Here is a 17981-nt window from a genome sequence, read left to right on the forward strand (position 1 = left end):
AAAAATCTTGACTCTTTAGAACTATGTCAAAGGTCATTAGTAAGTGAGATAGGTACGCGGGCATTCAAGGTGTTTTCTAAATAACGATTTGTAACAAAAGTTGCCTAATGGCTACCTCTTCGTATCTTTAAATCTGTAGTCACCTTACTCGACCTAGTCATTCTATCAAACGCCACTTCTGTAGATTCCTCAACTCCTAAGGTTTACCTATGACCCACAGGGCTATTCTGTAACATTGACAAGCTATAGGCATTATCTTTCTTTTCGCTCTGTGAATTAAAGGGAAGATAAGTCATAACCCTTATCAACGTTACAGGAGTTTGAAATCCAGATATAACAATAGGGAACCTTCGATAGTGTCGCTCGCCCAACGTGAACATGTGATCGAGTTTTAATTTAATTCGTGCGAGCAAACAGCGCCCATGCCCCATTTAGTGGCAAATTAAACACTGTATACCCAGTCTACCCCGGGCTTAGACCAGCTGATTAGTTCTACCAGCACACTTTACACTTTAAATGTAGTTATTATTATGCTAATTTAAGGGATAAGGGGTTTCCATTTGAAATCGAGATCGTTATAACGCTTAAAATAAATATGATTCAAATATTTGGAAACGTTACTGGTATAAAGCTTTTAAAATGGGTTTTGTAATAAGAAGTTTTTAGGGTAGGTTTCTGTTATAGCTTTTAGGGTTCTGTGCCTAAAAGATAAAAACTGGACCCTATTAAATAAACCTCTGCTGTCTGTCTGTCTGCCGTCCGTTCGCTTGTCATCCCAGAAACCGTGATAGCTAGAAAGCTGAAATTTTCACTTTGCTTTTCGTTACTGAAACTTTATTAATATTTGTAATAAATCAACATACATTATACGTTGATTGATACTTACGTGTGATTTACGTCACCATAATATAACTATACAAAAATAAAAATATCTTATCTATACCTTATATTCTTAACAAATTATAAATTTAAATTAAAAATCGCTTTTTACACCAATTTCTAGTAAAACACACTAATTTCATTCAAATTAATTCCCCGACGTGTCCGCTTACCACGTGTTAAAATTCCCTCTCAATATTTGGCGGGACACGCTCGCGCCATCTGGCGTACAATTTGTATGGAAATTCGGTAGTTAGGTTATTTTTATTGTGAATTGATTATTCCGATGGCCGCGTAAACATTGTAACGTGCGCGCGGAATCACCCTGTTCTAATTTTTTCGTTTTTACAAAATAATAGTATTGAGATTCATATATTATTATGTGAATTGATATTTTGATAGCCGCGTAAACATTATAATGTGCGCGCGGAATCACCCTGTTAATTTTTTCCCTTTATACACTAACAGTATTGGGATTGACTTTTGTTGAGATTTAATTTGCTTTTTGATGTTCATTGTGCTTAATGATTATATGTAACTTGTATTTTTTATGATGTAAAAGTTTCGGATATTGGTATCTCCCAAATCCTTTACGGTTAAGGATAATTAAAAGATTTTCCATTAGGGTATCATAAGAAATCTGTTAGACAGACATAAACCTCCTTACCATTAACAAGTAGAAAAATTTCAAATATATGTATACATCTACAATAATGCCTCTTTCTCGGAGGGGAAGTTTAAAAAAAATTACCTATGAGTACATAGGTACTTCAAACTTCATTAGCTATATCTGACCGTGGCTTATTCGTCTTTTCAATACTGTCTACCCCGAAAGGGATATAGACGTAATCGTAAAGATATGACAATTATTAAGTAGATGTGAAATGTCCCATAAGAATGAAAAAAAATTGAATTTGAATTTGAATTATAGATATATATGTGTATGAATTAATATTTTTTTTTAAATTTTAATTTGAATTATACGTACGAGTATACTATACTATATACTATAAAATCAAAACTCTAATAACACATACACATCCTAAATCCTTACGGGGTAGACACATAATCAAAACTAAAAGATCACATATTACTGCACGGCTTAATGATGACGACGACCTAATTTTACTACAGTACAATGCAAATACCATAACAACGTCCCATCACGATTAGCCATCAATAACATAGATAAATCGTCTGTCTGTCTGTCTGTGATGGGGATGTGTTTAATCCTCCAATGTAACAACAAAAAGGCCTTATCAATGGGGAATGCTCCCGATATCTTCCTGGTTCATTATGACTGATCAGGGGATATGTCTAATCAATTAGTTTTAGATATCATTGCATAGTCCGTTATAGGAGCCATATTTATTCGCATTTTTGTATTAATCCATCATTGCGCCGTGCGGTTTTCGGCACATTAGAATAGAACCACTCCATATTTTGCCCATGAAAGCGACTAAGGGATAAGATATTGATTTTTGACAAGTACCTACTCTATAGTTATATTTAGACTACAACAACTAGGTTATACTTTATAATTAAGAGCTAGCAATAGGAACGCAGGCTAGGATAGGCTTTTAACTTGGGATTCTTCTTTTTGGCCATGGGCTAGCAACCTGTCACTATTTGAATTTCAATTCCATCAATAAGCTATGACATGAGGCTGTTGGCTTTGTCTACCCCGTCACGGATATAGACGTGATTATGTGTACATATGTAGTCATTTTTATATGGTTGTTAGAACACCCGATGTCGCAATATGATGAGAACGCAGAGAACGAAGTCCCGGGCTAGTGTTACAAATGTTACAAAATGGAATATATTCTTCTTCTCACAAGTGACTTTCAATAAAAATGCTTAATTCTCATCACACCATTCAAATTGAATAATTTTTCATTAACGACTTTGACGCGAAACTTTAAAAAAAGCGCCAAACTTATTTCTCCATTTGATTTAAGAAATATAAATTTTAATAGCCCGTGTCTGTTATCATTCGAGTTCCCCCCACAAAAACAGACTAACACCTAACATTTCCATTGGCACACTTCCATTGCTTCTCTACTACGGCATTTTTAAACACACAGCTAACAAAACACTCGATGTATAGTGAAAAATAAATGTGATGTTAAAAATCGCGAGTTTACCGTGGCTAGACGGATGTTCTCTCATTAGCGAGGGAATCCGGTGGAGGCGAGAAACTGAATCAACTATCAAGATTAAATGAATATTTTACGGCCGAGAAGCCATATTTTTACACCACTGATATAAATGGAGAGTTGTGTTTTTAGGTGTTGTGTGGTTCCCGGCATCAATAGAAAAAGAATAGGACCACTCCATCTCTCTCTCATGGATGTCGTAAAAGGCGACTGACGGGTAGGCTTATAAACTTGGGATTCTTCTTTTAGGCGATGGATGACAGAATTGAGATTCAAATAGTGACAGGTTGCTAGCCCATCGCGGTTAAGGGTGGACAACCCTTATCACTAAGGGGTATGAAAAATAGATGTTGGCCTATTCTCAGACTTACTCAATATGCTCACAAAATTACATGAGGAACGGTCAAGACGTTTCGGAGGAGTACGAGAAAACAAACATTGTGACACGAGAAGTGCCGTGTGATTCCCGGCACCAATACAAAAAAAGAATAGGACCACTCCATCTCTTTCCCATGGATGTCGTAAAAGGCGACTAAGGGATAGGCTTACAAACTTGGGATTTCTTTTTTAGGCGATGGGCTAGCAACCTGTCTCTATTTGAAACTCAATTCTATCGTTAAGCCAAATAGCTGAACGTGGCCATTCAGTCTTTTCAAGAATACTGGTTCCGTCTACCCCGCAAGGGATATAGACGTGACCATATGTATATGTATGTATATGACACGAGAATTTTATATATACCTAAGATAAAAACGGTCTGTAAACGCGAAATATTGGTGTTTTCATTTTCACATTGCACATTCAGTATAAGATGCTATAGAACCGTACTTACTGCGCTCAGGAGTGCGCTACGCTCCATCGGAGCGCAGACCACGACCTCCTTCCATTCAATCGGCCGTCTCCCGAGGGATAGAGTGTATACCACGGATATATTTAGATACTTTAGTGGTATATACGAGTATGTATTGTAAATTTCTTTCGTAATTTGTTTTTAAAACCTTTTAATAAAACATAAATATATACGGTCGCGTTTATATGCCTTAAGGGGTAGACAGAGCCGACAGTCTTGAAAACACTGATAGGCCACGTTCAGCTATTTGGCTTTATGATAGAATTCAGCTTCAAATAGTGACAGGTTGCTAGCCCATCGCCTACAAGAGGAATCCCAAATTTATAAGCTTATCCCTAGTCTCCTTTTACGACATCCATGGGAAAGATTTGGAGTGGTTCTATTCCAAAGTGCCGGAAACCACACGGCACGCTAACATTAACTGCGATTAATAATAAAATTAACCGGAAATAAGTTACATTTCTCAAACAATGATACAACAAGTTATTACTCATCGATCTTTCTTCAAATATCCGATATTGGGCTGAAGGCGTCTTTGAAGTAGGGATTTGGAAATTAATATAACATGCCGGGGCGTGTTGACATGGCAGACATATTGGTTCGCCGGACCGTCTCGGTCAGGCGACCGGTGGAGGAACGGTGGGTATCCCGTCTCACTACGTTCCTTTTTCACTACAGTAAGAGTATTGTGGAAAGATGCTCTGCTTACCCCTCAGAGAAAGCGGCGAGATTTTGAGTATGTATGTCTTGATAACGTATTATAACGCCTTGCAGGGTAGACAGGGCCAATAGTCTTGACAAGACCGAAAGGCCACGTACAGCTGTATGGCTTTATAATGGAATTGAGATTCAAATAGTGACCATCGCCTAATAGAAGAATCCCAAGTTTATAAGTCTACTCTTTAGTCGCCTTTTACGACATCCATGGGAAAGAGATGGAGTGGTCCTATTGTTTTTTGTATTGGTGCTGGGAACCACACGGCACAACCCAGGAAATAAATAAAGATATACGGGACAGATAACACAAATTCAGCGAACCACACGGCACACACGTGAAATTATTAAGTATCATTAAAAAGTGCATTTGTGTCACATTTTCAAGGCATGTGTCATACATTCGAAGTAACTAATTTTATAGTTTTATTTATTTATGAACCTAATTTCGAATATAATTGTACGCTATATTAATTGGTACGGCTTTATATTATATGCACCTTTCATTTGAGCATTAAATTTACTATTTTACTTATCACCGTTTATTTTTATTATTATTAAACGCACCATTGCAAAATTAAACAAACATGAGAACAAAAATTTGTATCCATTAAAAAAAAATGTAATGAAATGTTTATAATTTAATGTCGAGTTGGGAATGGGGCGAGACTGGAATATTTATTATTCCGTCTACAGCAGGGGTCGGTAATAGCAGCTTAGTTTCATAGAAACGATTCATTTCTTTGAATGACTCACAGAAATATCTAATGTATCGATTATATAGAAATTAATCAATTGGTATGGCGTTACTGCTAATTTTTTGATATTTTATGGTAGAGGAAAGTACTCACCTCTTACTTTAAATAAAATAACATCATATACTTTGATTTTAATAGGTCTTTGCTCTATTAAAATCAACACAAAGTAAAGTATCCCTTTGTCTATATTAAGTCTTTCTTCTTATAAAACAGTAAATATTTATTTCGTTCATTTTATATTCAAGCCGTATTTCTAAACAAGAAAAATAAAATGCAATGGATTTTATCCAGTTTTCATTGTTTTTAAACGATTCGTTGTCGACGCTTTACAAATTAAATAAAATTTCTTCAAAAGAAGCAAAACGAGCACTAGTAAATTAAAACAATTATTATTTTTTTTAATAAAATCGCTTATAATATATATAATGAGAATAATATGAATGAAATAGAATGTCAAGTCTACGAAAATCGTAGCACTCCGCTACGAAATTGCTCCGACACGTCCAGCCGTCGTAGCACGGCTACGAAATTACATTAGAGAACATAAATTTCAAATTTTAAGAGGAAACACCAGGAGCTAATTATTTTCAAACACGTATTAATTTATTTTCAAAAAATGGCATTAAATCATTATCGGTTTCCGCTAAGCCAATATTTTTCAGATAATTATTTATCAGGGTGTTTAAGAACAGGAATATAAAACAATGTTACGAGTATCTTTAAACGACAAAGAAAATTGTGTTGACAAAGTCATAATTTTCCTGTCGAAAGATGTGATATATGTCTGTAGATATGTGGTATTATGTCAAAATTATAAATTATTGAAGTAGTTCCTTTTGTTTAATTGTTTTTGTATGCTGGTATGTTTGTCTATGTTAGGGTTAGTTATATTTTTTAAGTTAAACAACAGATGAGAACAAAATCACACAAAAAGACATCCTCACTAAATACGCAATTTTACAGATGTACGAGTATACAATTCTAAAACAGATCTTAACATACTGCAATAAAGCACACAAAAATCGGAATCTTATATGAACATGGAGATGACGAACCCACGCTCCTTTTATTTCTTCTTAAACCCAAATAACCCAAGAAAATTCTAGACATTTCGTCACATACAATCCTTATAATGTTATGTAAAGTTTAACAGTACATCCTCTTAAGAGCACAGATCATGACGAAGCGCCTACGCAGTATAGTGCAATGTCGTGTTCCGTAGCACTTCGTAGCGGCTCTACGAGTGCTACGGCGGTCTACGAACTGTCTACACTAGTTTTATACAGTGACCTGTGTGTTTCAAAGTTATTTATGTCTTTCTGCTGTTTCTCTTCCCGTGCAAATTGTAAAAGTAAATTAAGGAAAAAGCTTATAAACTTGGGATTCTCCTTTCAGGTAGTGGGATATTAACATGCCACCATTTTGAATCTCAATTTTATCATTGAGCTATACAGCTGAACGCGGCCTTACAGGCTTTTCAAGACTGTTGGCTCTGTATACCCTGCAAGGGATATAGACGAGACTATATGTATATGTATTTATGTATGTTATTGAAATCCATAAAGTATATAAAGACGACAAGCAATTACAAGTACATTTTTTTAAAGTGACGCGTAGACAGAGACTGTATCTTTCCAATTGTCAGATATAACTTTTACAATACCTTCCCTGTTATTTCATTGCGTAAAAGGTCAATTGACTAAAATTACAAATATTAATCTGATTAAATTGATAAAGAAATTTAAAATAATACCTACGTAGCTGCCACAGTAATCGCGTCCAATTTGCGCAAGTTCTGAATCTGTATCGTTTCATTTTGCGGTAATTTGCGTTAAGCTAGCGCCATCTACCGTACAATGCGCATCGGCTATAGAAATCTGAATAATAATAAATCGACTAGCGTGCGCCCGTGGCTCGGCCTACATGAAATTTCCTTTCCAGAGTGACAAACATACATAATCACGTCTATTCTATTCCTCTTTGCGGGGTAGGTAGGGCCAAAAAACTACTTTTTTTTGCATTTTTTGTGGCAAAAACTGTCAAAAATACAGATAGTATTTCAAAAACAGTAGACAATATAGTAGACCGAACAGTGCCGATTATGTTTATGGTATAGTAATTATAAAAAAGACTGAAAGGCTACGTCCAGATCTATAGCTTTATGATGGAATTGAGATTCAAATAGTGACAGGTTGCTAGCTCATCGCTTACAAGAGGAATCCCAAGTTTGTAAACCTTTTTCTTAAACTAAATGAAAAACTAAATATTTTGTCTTTTTAGGGGGATATTCTGAATCGAGCACATGTTTGGTGATTATTAAAATCAGACATAATTTTTCGAGCCTCTAAAAATTGCCTAAATCTAAAACCCGATTCGTAGACTTACTTCACTTACGCAAGGAGTAAAAATAAGAACCGTCAGTTGCAAAGACATGTTATACCAGTATTTACCACTTCTATAGCGTCAAATTATTGTGAATTCTATGGGATTCATTGTTTGCGGTTGTCTTGAGCAGCTGTTTTATTGTTCATTGCCTAATTTCTCATAAATACGGGTTATTGTTCGCAAATCTATTTATTTAACTGTCTGTCCTACATTTAAGGTCTAGTTATATGTACTGGGGAAAGACTTAAATACTTGTGATTCCACTTTCAGGCGATGGGCTAGCAACCTGTCAGTATTTGAATCATTAAGCCTAACAGCTGACCGTGGCCTGTCAGTCTTCCAAGATTGCTGGCTCTGTCTGCCCCGCAAGGGATATAGACGTGACTATATGTATGTATGTTAATAAATAAGTTATCGCTCCCGAAACAAAGCTGATAAATTAATATAGTAGAGTATCATAGGTATATAATATATATATCAAACACGGCCATTGTTTAAATGCTACATTATCGACAACACAGCATGTATGATTATTGACAGATATTACTGAGCTGTCACGAAGATACGTTTGTCAGCGTACACCCAAAATGAAATGAGATTTTAGGTTATAATTTATGAGTTTTCGCTTTTATTGTGCCGTGCGGTTCCCGGCACCAATAAATAAGAAAAGGACCACTCCATTTCGTTCCCATGGATGTCGTATAAGGCGACTAAGGGATTGGCTTCTAAACTTGGGATTCTCCTATTAGGCGATGGGCTAGCAACCTGTCACTATTTGTATCTCAATTCTATCATTAAACCAGATAGCTGAACGTAGCCTATCTTTTCAAGACTGTTGGCTCTGTCTACTCCCTAAGGGATATAGACGAGATTATATTTATGTAACTGCGTTGTACTATAATGCCACACTGCCTACCCCTGTGGGAATGTGGGAAATAGGCGTGTCTGCCTGTTAATAGTTATAATGAAGCATACGCTGAAGTGGGTTTTTTCTGAAAACCTTTTGACAAAAAAATAAGGAAATGCTATTTAAATATTACTTAATCGATTCTTCCTCGTGTGGAATCGATGTATAACATGTGAACGTGTAAAATCTGTCAATATATTGTACTAGCTGTGCCCGCGACTTCGTCCGCGTGGAATAGTTATTTTGGGCATCATATTTATTTTCCAAACATCCTCCTCGGCTTTATCAATTATAGCTGCTAATTGTTTATAAGTAGAATGATACCTATCTATGCGGGGTGAGGCGGTCACGCGTCTTAGAAAGAACGCTGGTTCGCCGTATTAAATGTTTCGCTGCAAATTGCTTATAACGACTATATCTCAAAACCTATTCGTCTGATTTATATACTGTAAATGGCAATTTTAGTCTACATGAAAAGCCGAAAGTAATAAACATATTTATTTGGATAAGGATTAATACTGAATTAAAGAAAATTGGTTTCAAAATAACTTATGTTTATAATGAAAAAATAATCTTAAAAAATGATCATAAAAGTGGTTATTGTAAGTAAACCTTAAGAGATAGATATATGCTCTCGCGGACTTTTTTGTGGCAAATAATGAGTACTTCACATCTTTAGTACATTGTTTTACTATATCTTTGTTGGTTTGCGCAGCGTTCGCGTGGAAAGCTCGCAGATGGCCGACTCATTCAACTTTCACTTGCATTGTTGACGTTTCCCGTAGGAAATCCGGGATAAAATGTAGCCTATAGCCTTTATATAAATAGAATTATTCAAATCGGTTCAGTAGTTTCTAAGATTAGCGCGTTTAAACAAACAAACAAACAAACAAAACAAACTCTTCAGCTTTATAATATTAGTATAGATAATGTGCCGTGTGGTTCCCAGCACCAATACAAAAAAGAATAGGACCACTCCAACTCTACATCCCATGGATGTCGTTAAAGGCGACTAAGGGGAAGGCTTACAAACTTGGTATTCTTTTTAGGCGTTGGGTTAGCAACCTGTCACTATTTGAATCTCAATTCTATCATTAAGCCAAATAGCTGAACGTGGCCATTCAGTCTTTTCAAGACTGTTGGCTCTGTCAACCTCGCAAAGGATATAGACGTGACCATATGTATGTAAGTATGTATATTCTATTAAAAGAGGGTTTTTATTCCGTACGATTGCGGAGGCTGTTTGCAATGTGGATGGAGCCCAATGTACCGCCCAACTTACAGGAGAATTCTGTTACGACTAATGTATAAAATAAACTTGTAAAGTACAAATGTGTATGTTTTCACTTTTGCATCATACGACTACCGTATCATCACTGTTAAAAGTTCCATGTGGACATTTTTCGTGCGAATTTCAATTAAATTTATTGTATCTCGGACGTTCCGAATCATGTTACAACGATCTTTGGTCACCGAGCGATTGAAATAGCCCGCTGGTGTTCAGTCGCTCGGTGACCACGGATAATCTATACTAATATTATAAAATGAAGAGTTTGTTTGTTTGTATGAACGCGCTAATCACAGGAACTACAGGTTCTAATTGAAAAATTATTGTTGTGTTAAATAGACCATTTATCGAGGAAGGCTTTAGGCTATATAAAATTACGCTGCAACTATTAAGTGCGAAGAAATAATGGAAAATGTGAAAAAACGGGGAAAACTATTCATTCTTGAATGCTTCAATGATGCCTAAAATAACTATTCCACGCGGACGAAGTCGCGGGTAAAGCTAGTTGTAACATAATTCGAAACGTCCAAGATATAATAAATAACGTAACGTGTATTATAAGTTTATAAATTAACTTTAAAATGAGGTTGCCACTTCACTCAATATACCGTTTTGTAATAAAGCACGTATTTCAGTTCCGGCTTATCAAAGCAGTTCACATGATGAGATGAGACGATCACGTTATGTATTAAATTCCAGATTATTCACGATCGAAAGCTGACGAGGATTAAAGACTTTGGTAATTTAAAGGTTGCTTGATATTTTATTTTTATTTTTTTTTTGTGTCGTTTCGTTACCCGCATCAATATAAAAAAAGAATAGGATCACTCCATCTCTTTCCCATGTCGTAAATGGCGACTAAGGGCTTATAAACTTGGGATTCTTCTTATAAGCGATGGGCTAGCAACCTGTCAATATTTGAATCTCAATTCTATCATGAAGCCATTCTGCTGAACGTGGCCTGCTAGTGATTTCGAGACTCTTGGCTATGTCTACCCCGCAAGAACTATAGACGTGACTATATGTATGTTTACTACGTACATACATTTTCAAAGGCTTGTTTTAACATCATTTATTATTTCTTTACCAGCAATAGGACAATCAACATAAATAGCTTTCTCATTAAAAAGTTGACCTTTTCAGTACTTTTTAGTTACAGATTTCTTAGTAAACCCCTATCTCAGTGCCCTGTAATAGATAGATGGATAGATAAAATGTTTAGTGCCGTGTGGTTCCCGGCACCAATACAAAAAAGAATAGGACCTCTCCATCTCTTTCCCATGGATGTCGTAAAAGGCGACTAAGAGATAGGCTTCCAAACTTGGGATTCTTTTTTAGGCGATGAGTTAGCAACCTGTTACTATTTGAATCTCAATTCTATCATTAAGCCAAATAGCTGAACGTGGCCATTCAGTCTTTTCAAGACTGTTAGCTCTGTCTACCCCGCAAGGGATATAGACATGACCATATTATGTATGTAGTACTAAACGACCACACGGCACGGAAGATTTTTCATCAGAAACTCTTTAACGACACATCTTTAAGTAAAATCGCTCAATAACCCTTTCCGAAGCCTATTTAAGCTGTAAGCTGTATTAATTGTGTAATCTGTCTTAATTAGGGAATGGAACTTTTAAACGGAATGTAATCCATGCTTGTCGGGACTCATTACAGAATATACATGCCTAAGATTATGTCTCCGAATTTAGGGGCACTTCAAACTATGTTGTTTGTATAAAGCGACTCATTTCGTAATTACATTTTAGTACATCCTTCGTTTAGCCATTCAGTCGAATGTGGCCATCCATATTTATATCATGGATGTCGTAAATGGCGACTAACAATCAGAGAAAGTTAGTTTCTCATCATGCCCTGGCCGGGAATCGAAGCCGAGACCAACTGTGATAGACAAGCGTACTGCCGCTGCGCCACAGAGACCGTCAATATGATGACAATCATTAAAAAATTTCAAGAAATATATATTTCTCTCGACGTATCGTAAAGTCATATCAAGGGAATGGGTTCGTACGACTGACAGCACCGTGAACCTTATTAAGAACAATCCCTTAGGGTCTAATGGGCATTATGGCACGTAACTTCCAATTATTTTCACTAGTGACCCGCCCCGACTTCACATAAACTCATTTGAAAATCCCAGTCACATCTTTCCTCCCGGGATGCACATTTTGACATGATCCTGGGTTGAGTAAGTCAGGCTGAAATCAGCTACCTTTTCAGGAGAATCTTACTCACAGTAGAGTTACATTGCAATATATAATTATACAAACAAACATATAGTCACGTCTATATCGTTTTAGGGGTAGACAGAGCCAACGGTCTGGAAAAGACTGATAGGCCTCGTTCAGCTATTCGGCTTCATGATGGAATTGAGATTCAAATAGTGACAGGTTGCTAGCTCATCGCCCAAAAAAAAGAATCCAATGTTTGTAAGCCTCTCCTTTGACTGACTTTTGTAATCAAGCAATTAATGCAACATTTGATTAATATTTGCCAACGATAAACATTTGATCATAACTCAAAAGTTAACATAACGTAGGACACTATATTTTACGCATACATACATATTATATATTAAACATAGTAATATTAAAACTAATTTGTCAAATCTAAATATTGATATAACCGCATCAAAGTATGTATATATAGTTTATTCAAAATAACACACATTTATATGTAATGCCACTAAATCACAAACTATTTACTGTACAGACGTATAATAATTATGTATTTAAACTTCAATGACGCAAACAAGATGTTGAAAAATCCTACTAATATTATAAATGCGAAAGTTTGTGAGTATGTCAGTATGGATGTTTGTTACTCTTGCACGCAAAAACTACTGATGAAATTGAGATACAAATTAAGAGGGTAAATTATTAAAGTCAGGTCAAGAGTACCCGAAACCGCCGAGCTTGCGTGAAGAAAGTTATGAATGTCGATGAAGCGAAAGAAGTATGCAGAGATCGTGGCAAGATGTAGTCTCTGCCTACCCCTCCGGGAAATAAATAGTGACATGTTGCCCATCGCCTACAAGAGGAATACATACAATATAATAACTCTTTATTGCACCACAATAAATTACAGAAAATTCACAATCATGTATTAAAAACATAGCAGCAAAAGGAATCTCAAGTTTATACGCCTATCCCTTTGTTGCCTTTAACGATTTCTACGGGCAAGATATTAAGTGGTTTTTTTTATTGATGCCGGCAACCGGCACTTAGCATTGAAATTCATAAAGAAAATCTCCAAAAAAATAGTAGAATTTAGGAACAATTTAGTAGAATAATAAATTACAATTTTTCTATACTATCCATGTTTTATGATGAAACAAACAAGATTCGTAGCAAATTGTGTAGCTTGCTACGGCGTAGCGTGCTACGAGATCTCGTAGACATTGTGTAGCGGGGCGCGAAATATGTTCTACATTTGAGGGAATTAATTTGAAATATCATTTATGTTTACATGTTTGTGTATAATTATTATGTCTTGTCTTAATTTTTTACGGGTTAGACAGAGCTAAAAGTCTTGGAAAGATGGTTTATGTGGTGCAGTGGTAGTGCGCTTGTCTGTGACTCCGGAGATCCCGGGTTCGAATCTCGGCCAGGGGATGATGAATTCTTATTCTGGTTTTTACTATGCCTGTATAAATACAATTTAAACTTCAAACTATGAAAAAATACGCTGCTTTCTGCGAAGGGAAACTTTTCTTGTTTCACTCACAATTATCAATCTTTTCGCGCAATCTTGTCAGTTAAAGATACGCTTGATTTAATTATGTATGCCTAATTAAGTTAAGGTATCAACAACATGTATTATTAATAAACCACCACAAATTAAACACAACAGCTTCTTTAAAAAAAAAGACGAGGGGAAAATTCCCGAATCGTTTCAAGGATCTTCAAATCTTTTCTAAGAATCGTCATTCGACGTAACAAATGGTTCTTTTAAAACTCGAAGCGGATTTGCGATATTAATAGCCTCTCGAACGGAAAACATCTCATTATGTTTGTGAAGAGAGTGTGACACAGAAATCGTTCGTTCGTTAAGACTTCTCAGCGGCCAACATTACCAAATGTATTTAACAAAAGCCTTAGTTCTGAGCAAGTCTATGGGAATTTCTAAACCGGTTTGTGTATTAGTTTTTTAATTTATCAGTGAAAATGTTTTCCGCCGGCAGCTTCACTCGCGTACAAAAATACATGTTAATTGCCGTTTCCGTGGGATATTTGGTAAATCGTCTCTTGATCAATGACATTATAAAGGAACCTAAATTCCCGATTTCAAGTTCCTAGACCCAGCTCTTTGGATTGTGTGTTTAGATAACATATTATCTTCCTCCTGGCTTTAGTCCCGGTTTCATCCTCACCACTATGGACTCTTGCTAGACGCGACGGACAGTGTTTCATGATTTCGTAAACGTAAAAATAACTTTTTACGTTTTCGAAATAATGTCCGTCGCATCCGTCTGTCCATACGTCACATACGTACGGACAGATACACAATACAATGATATTTGGGAAACTGGAAATGAAGATGTACTTCCACAAACTGCTAAAACAATCGAGTTGTATGATTTTAGAAACATAAATTACTTAAGGATACCAATTTATACATGTAACAAAAGGAAGGATTTTAATTCTTCGGAAAAAATACATTATGTACAATAATGTAAATTAAAAATGTCCATATTTGCACGAATATATGCGATTTGATTTTTTATAGTTTTTGTTTTATGTTTAACGTATTTTTATAGATGATCTTTTACACTATTTCATTACATCTTATGCAATCGTCAAGAGGTAAAGGCCGTAAAAGTAATAAAGGACTTACTACTTCAATGCATACTAAAGCGTATTTCGCGTTGTAAGAATTATTAAAACGATAAATTAAACCTGTGGCCCGATAACTTCACAATAGGGACTGTCGGTCCGAATTGTGAAGTTACGTGAAACTCATCCTATTACATACATATGGTCACGTCTATATCCCTTGCGGAGTAGACAGAGCCAACAGGCTTGAAAAGTCTGAATGGCCACGTTCAGCTTAATGATATAATTGAGATTCATAAAGCGACAGGTTGCTAACCCATCGCCTAAAAAAGAATCCCAAGTTTGTGAGCCTATCCCTTAGTCACCTTTTACAATATCCATGGGAACGAGATGGAGTGGTCCTTTTTTTTGTATTGGTGCAGGGAACCACACTGCATCCTATTACGTAGTAAATATACATTTCAAGTTTCCCCCTATTTCCAAAATCCAATTTAACGCCCTTCTATTGATTTTAAAAATACGAGTAATAATGTACCTACATTATATGTAATGCCAAATATTTGTTACTATTCAAATACTCATAATGAAACATTTATGCCAGTTTGAATGAAGTCAAAAGGGCCTCATTACAGGTAAGGCTTTTCAGGAGCCCCGAGATATCAGGACCTTCACAGAAATTATCCAAATAAGAGGGTCACAGTTCTGAGACGGATTATTTTAAAGTAATTTCATTAATCCTCGGCCCTTTCACGTCTCAAATGTTCCACTTAGACTGAATGAGCCTAATTCGCGAAGGATTAAGTAATTAACGTAATAAATTCGTTGTGTTTGAAACCTTCAGTGTTATGTGGAGAAAGTATGTTTGTATTTTTGTACATTTTTTTTTTTAACTTAAACAATTTTTTTCTTGAATTATTACAATTTTTCTTTAGTAATAGCCTATATTTTTTTTTTCTATCTTAACTAATTAAATATTATAAAATACACCTGTATAGCTTTAAATTTGAAAATAATCAATTATCATATAGGTAACTAAATCATTCATATTTACAGAAAACAATTTCTTCTACTTACCGTGATGACACTCGACGTAAACTTTTCGGGACCTTTGACAATGCCCCAGAGTGACGTTCGGGTGGATACTGGCGGTCTTTTCAAGAGTGAAGCCTTATATACTGGTTGGCGGTCCAGGGGAAGGGGGCGGGGCTTAGCCGCGCAGGTTTCGCTAAACTCCGCCCACTTTTGACAGCAAAATCGCGTGACGTAGCGGATGACGTCATCGAATTTGGTAATAAGCTGTGCAAAGGTCAAAGTTGGTTTGATTCTATATAGTGGTATGAGTTATGATGAAACTTATGAAGCTGAAAGTCTTAGTGAAAGGCCAGGTCAAGAGTAGGCATCCAAAACCGATAAGCTTATTATTATATATTATATACTTTAAACACACTAGCAGCTCATTAAGCTGATGCGTGTGAATTTTGATGCTTGGAGATTTTTAAAGTTTGTCTCGTCGATTCTTAAAACAATTGACTGAAGGAGCAGTTATGACACTCGTAGGAAGCTTGTTCCAGTCTGTAACAACACGATTAGGTAGAAAATTTCGTAGTGGAATCTTGAATAATAATAGCTTGAATAGAAATAGTAACAAATTTTGATGAAGCGAAAGAAGTAAGTATGTATGGATCGTGGTGAGGTCGTGGTGAACTTCAAAAGCGTAGTTTCTGCCATACTACCCGCGGAAGAGACATACATACATACATGCAATCACGTCTTTATCTTACTGGGTAGACAGAGCCAAAAGTCACGCAAAAACTGACAGGCTACGTTCAGATTTATGGCTTAAAGAAGGAATTGAGATTCAAATAGTCACAAAGTTGCTAGCGCGTCTGCACTTTATTAGCCTATCATTTAGTCGCCTTTAACGACATCCATGGGCGAGAATTGAAGTGGTCCTATTCTAAATTGCCGAGACCCACAAGGCAGGAAAGAGACGTAATTTTTTTTTATTTTTGTTCTTAAAAATATTAACACAAAACTATGTTTCTTTCAGAGTACACCCTGTAGTACAATTAATTACCGTGTTATTGCTGTAATAACTTTAACTTATGATTGTAGACGACAATTGCTATCCATCAGCCGCGTCGTAAACTACATTTAGCATTTAATTTTGTCGTAAACTTCATTGTGACACAGGAGGGGCATGTGAAAAGGGATATTGACGTGATTATATATCACGTCTATATCCTTTGCGGGGTAGACAGAGCTAACAGTCTTGAAAAGGCTGATATTCTCTCGTCCACATTTCTATTCTAAATCGGATAGTAGTGAAGTTTACGTTTATCAAGAAAATGCTTCAGTGCAGTTTGTTACCGCTTCTTCTGCGCTGACGCTTTGGAAGTGGCAGTTAACTTAGTTTTAAGTAATTTATTTGACGTCAACCAATGTTGTGAAACCAAAAGATTTGACAATTATTAAGCGATATGAAGTAAAGACAAAGGGTCAGGTCAAGAGTACCCGAAACCGCCGAGCTTGCATGAAGAGAGTTATGAATGTGGATGAAGCGAAGTATGCAGAGATCGTGACAAGTGGAAAGATGTAGTCTCTGCCTTCCCCTCCGGGAAAGAGGCTTGATTTATGTATGTATGAAGAATCATATAATAATAAATAAAAAATTTGAATTTGAATTGAATTTTGATCACCCTGTACGTCGCGACTGAACCGCAAATAATAAAAACAATGGCATAAAATGCGTTTAGTGTTTGTTCTAACTGTTAACACTAATTGGTGATACTAACTGTTATTTTGATCGCCCTGGTAAGGACGTCATTGGTTTAGCACTAAATTAACTTCTAAAGTAACTCGTAACACAAATCTCGCACTAACTTCGAGGCTAACTTAATCTGTGTAATATGTCCCGTACATATGTATTTATTATTATTAACTTCTTAAGTTCCGTGTGGTTCCCGGCACCAATAGAAAAAAATAATAGGACTACTCCATCTCTTTCCCACGGATGTTGTAAAAGGCGACTAAGTGATAGGCTTATAAACTTGGGATTCTTCTTTTAGGCGATGGGCTAGCAACCTGTCACTATTTGAATCTCAATTCCATCATTTAGCCAAACAGCTAAACGTGGCTTTTCAGTCTTTTTAAGACTGTGAGCTCTGTCTGCCCCGCAAGGCATATAGACGTGATGATATGTATACATGTATTTATGTTAACTTTTAAAATATATACACAATGAAGAC

At 36.0% G+C, this 17981-nt stretch overlaps 1 protein-coding gene across 3 annotated transcripts in view; it reads right to left on the minus strand.

Moving 5' to 3' along the window:
- LOC106139144 (prothoracicostatic peptides-like) overlaps positions 1 to 15861 on the minus strand; it is a 66021-nt gene extending 50160 nt beyond the window's left edge. For all 3 annotated transcript variants that reach the window (XM_060950331.1, XM_060950330.1, XM_060950329.1), the window contains exon 1: positions 15808 to 15861. The gene's annotated coding sequence lies outside the window, so the exon portion shown is untranslated. The remainder of the gene's footprint in view (positions 1 to 15807) is intronic.
- Between the last annotated feature and the right edge of the window lie 2120 nt (positions 15862 to 17981).

This window comes from Amyelois transitella, chromosome 21 (genome assembly GCF_032362555.1).
Source record: "Amyelois transitella isolate CPQ chromosome 21, ilAmyTran1.1, whole genome shotgun sequence".
NCBI lineage: Eukaryota > Metazoa > Arthropoda > Insecta > Lepidoptera > Pyralidae > Amyelois > Amyelois transitella.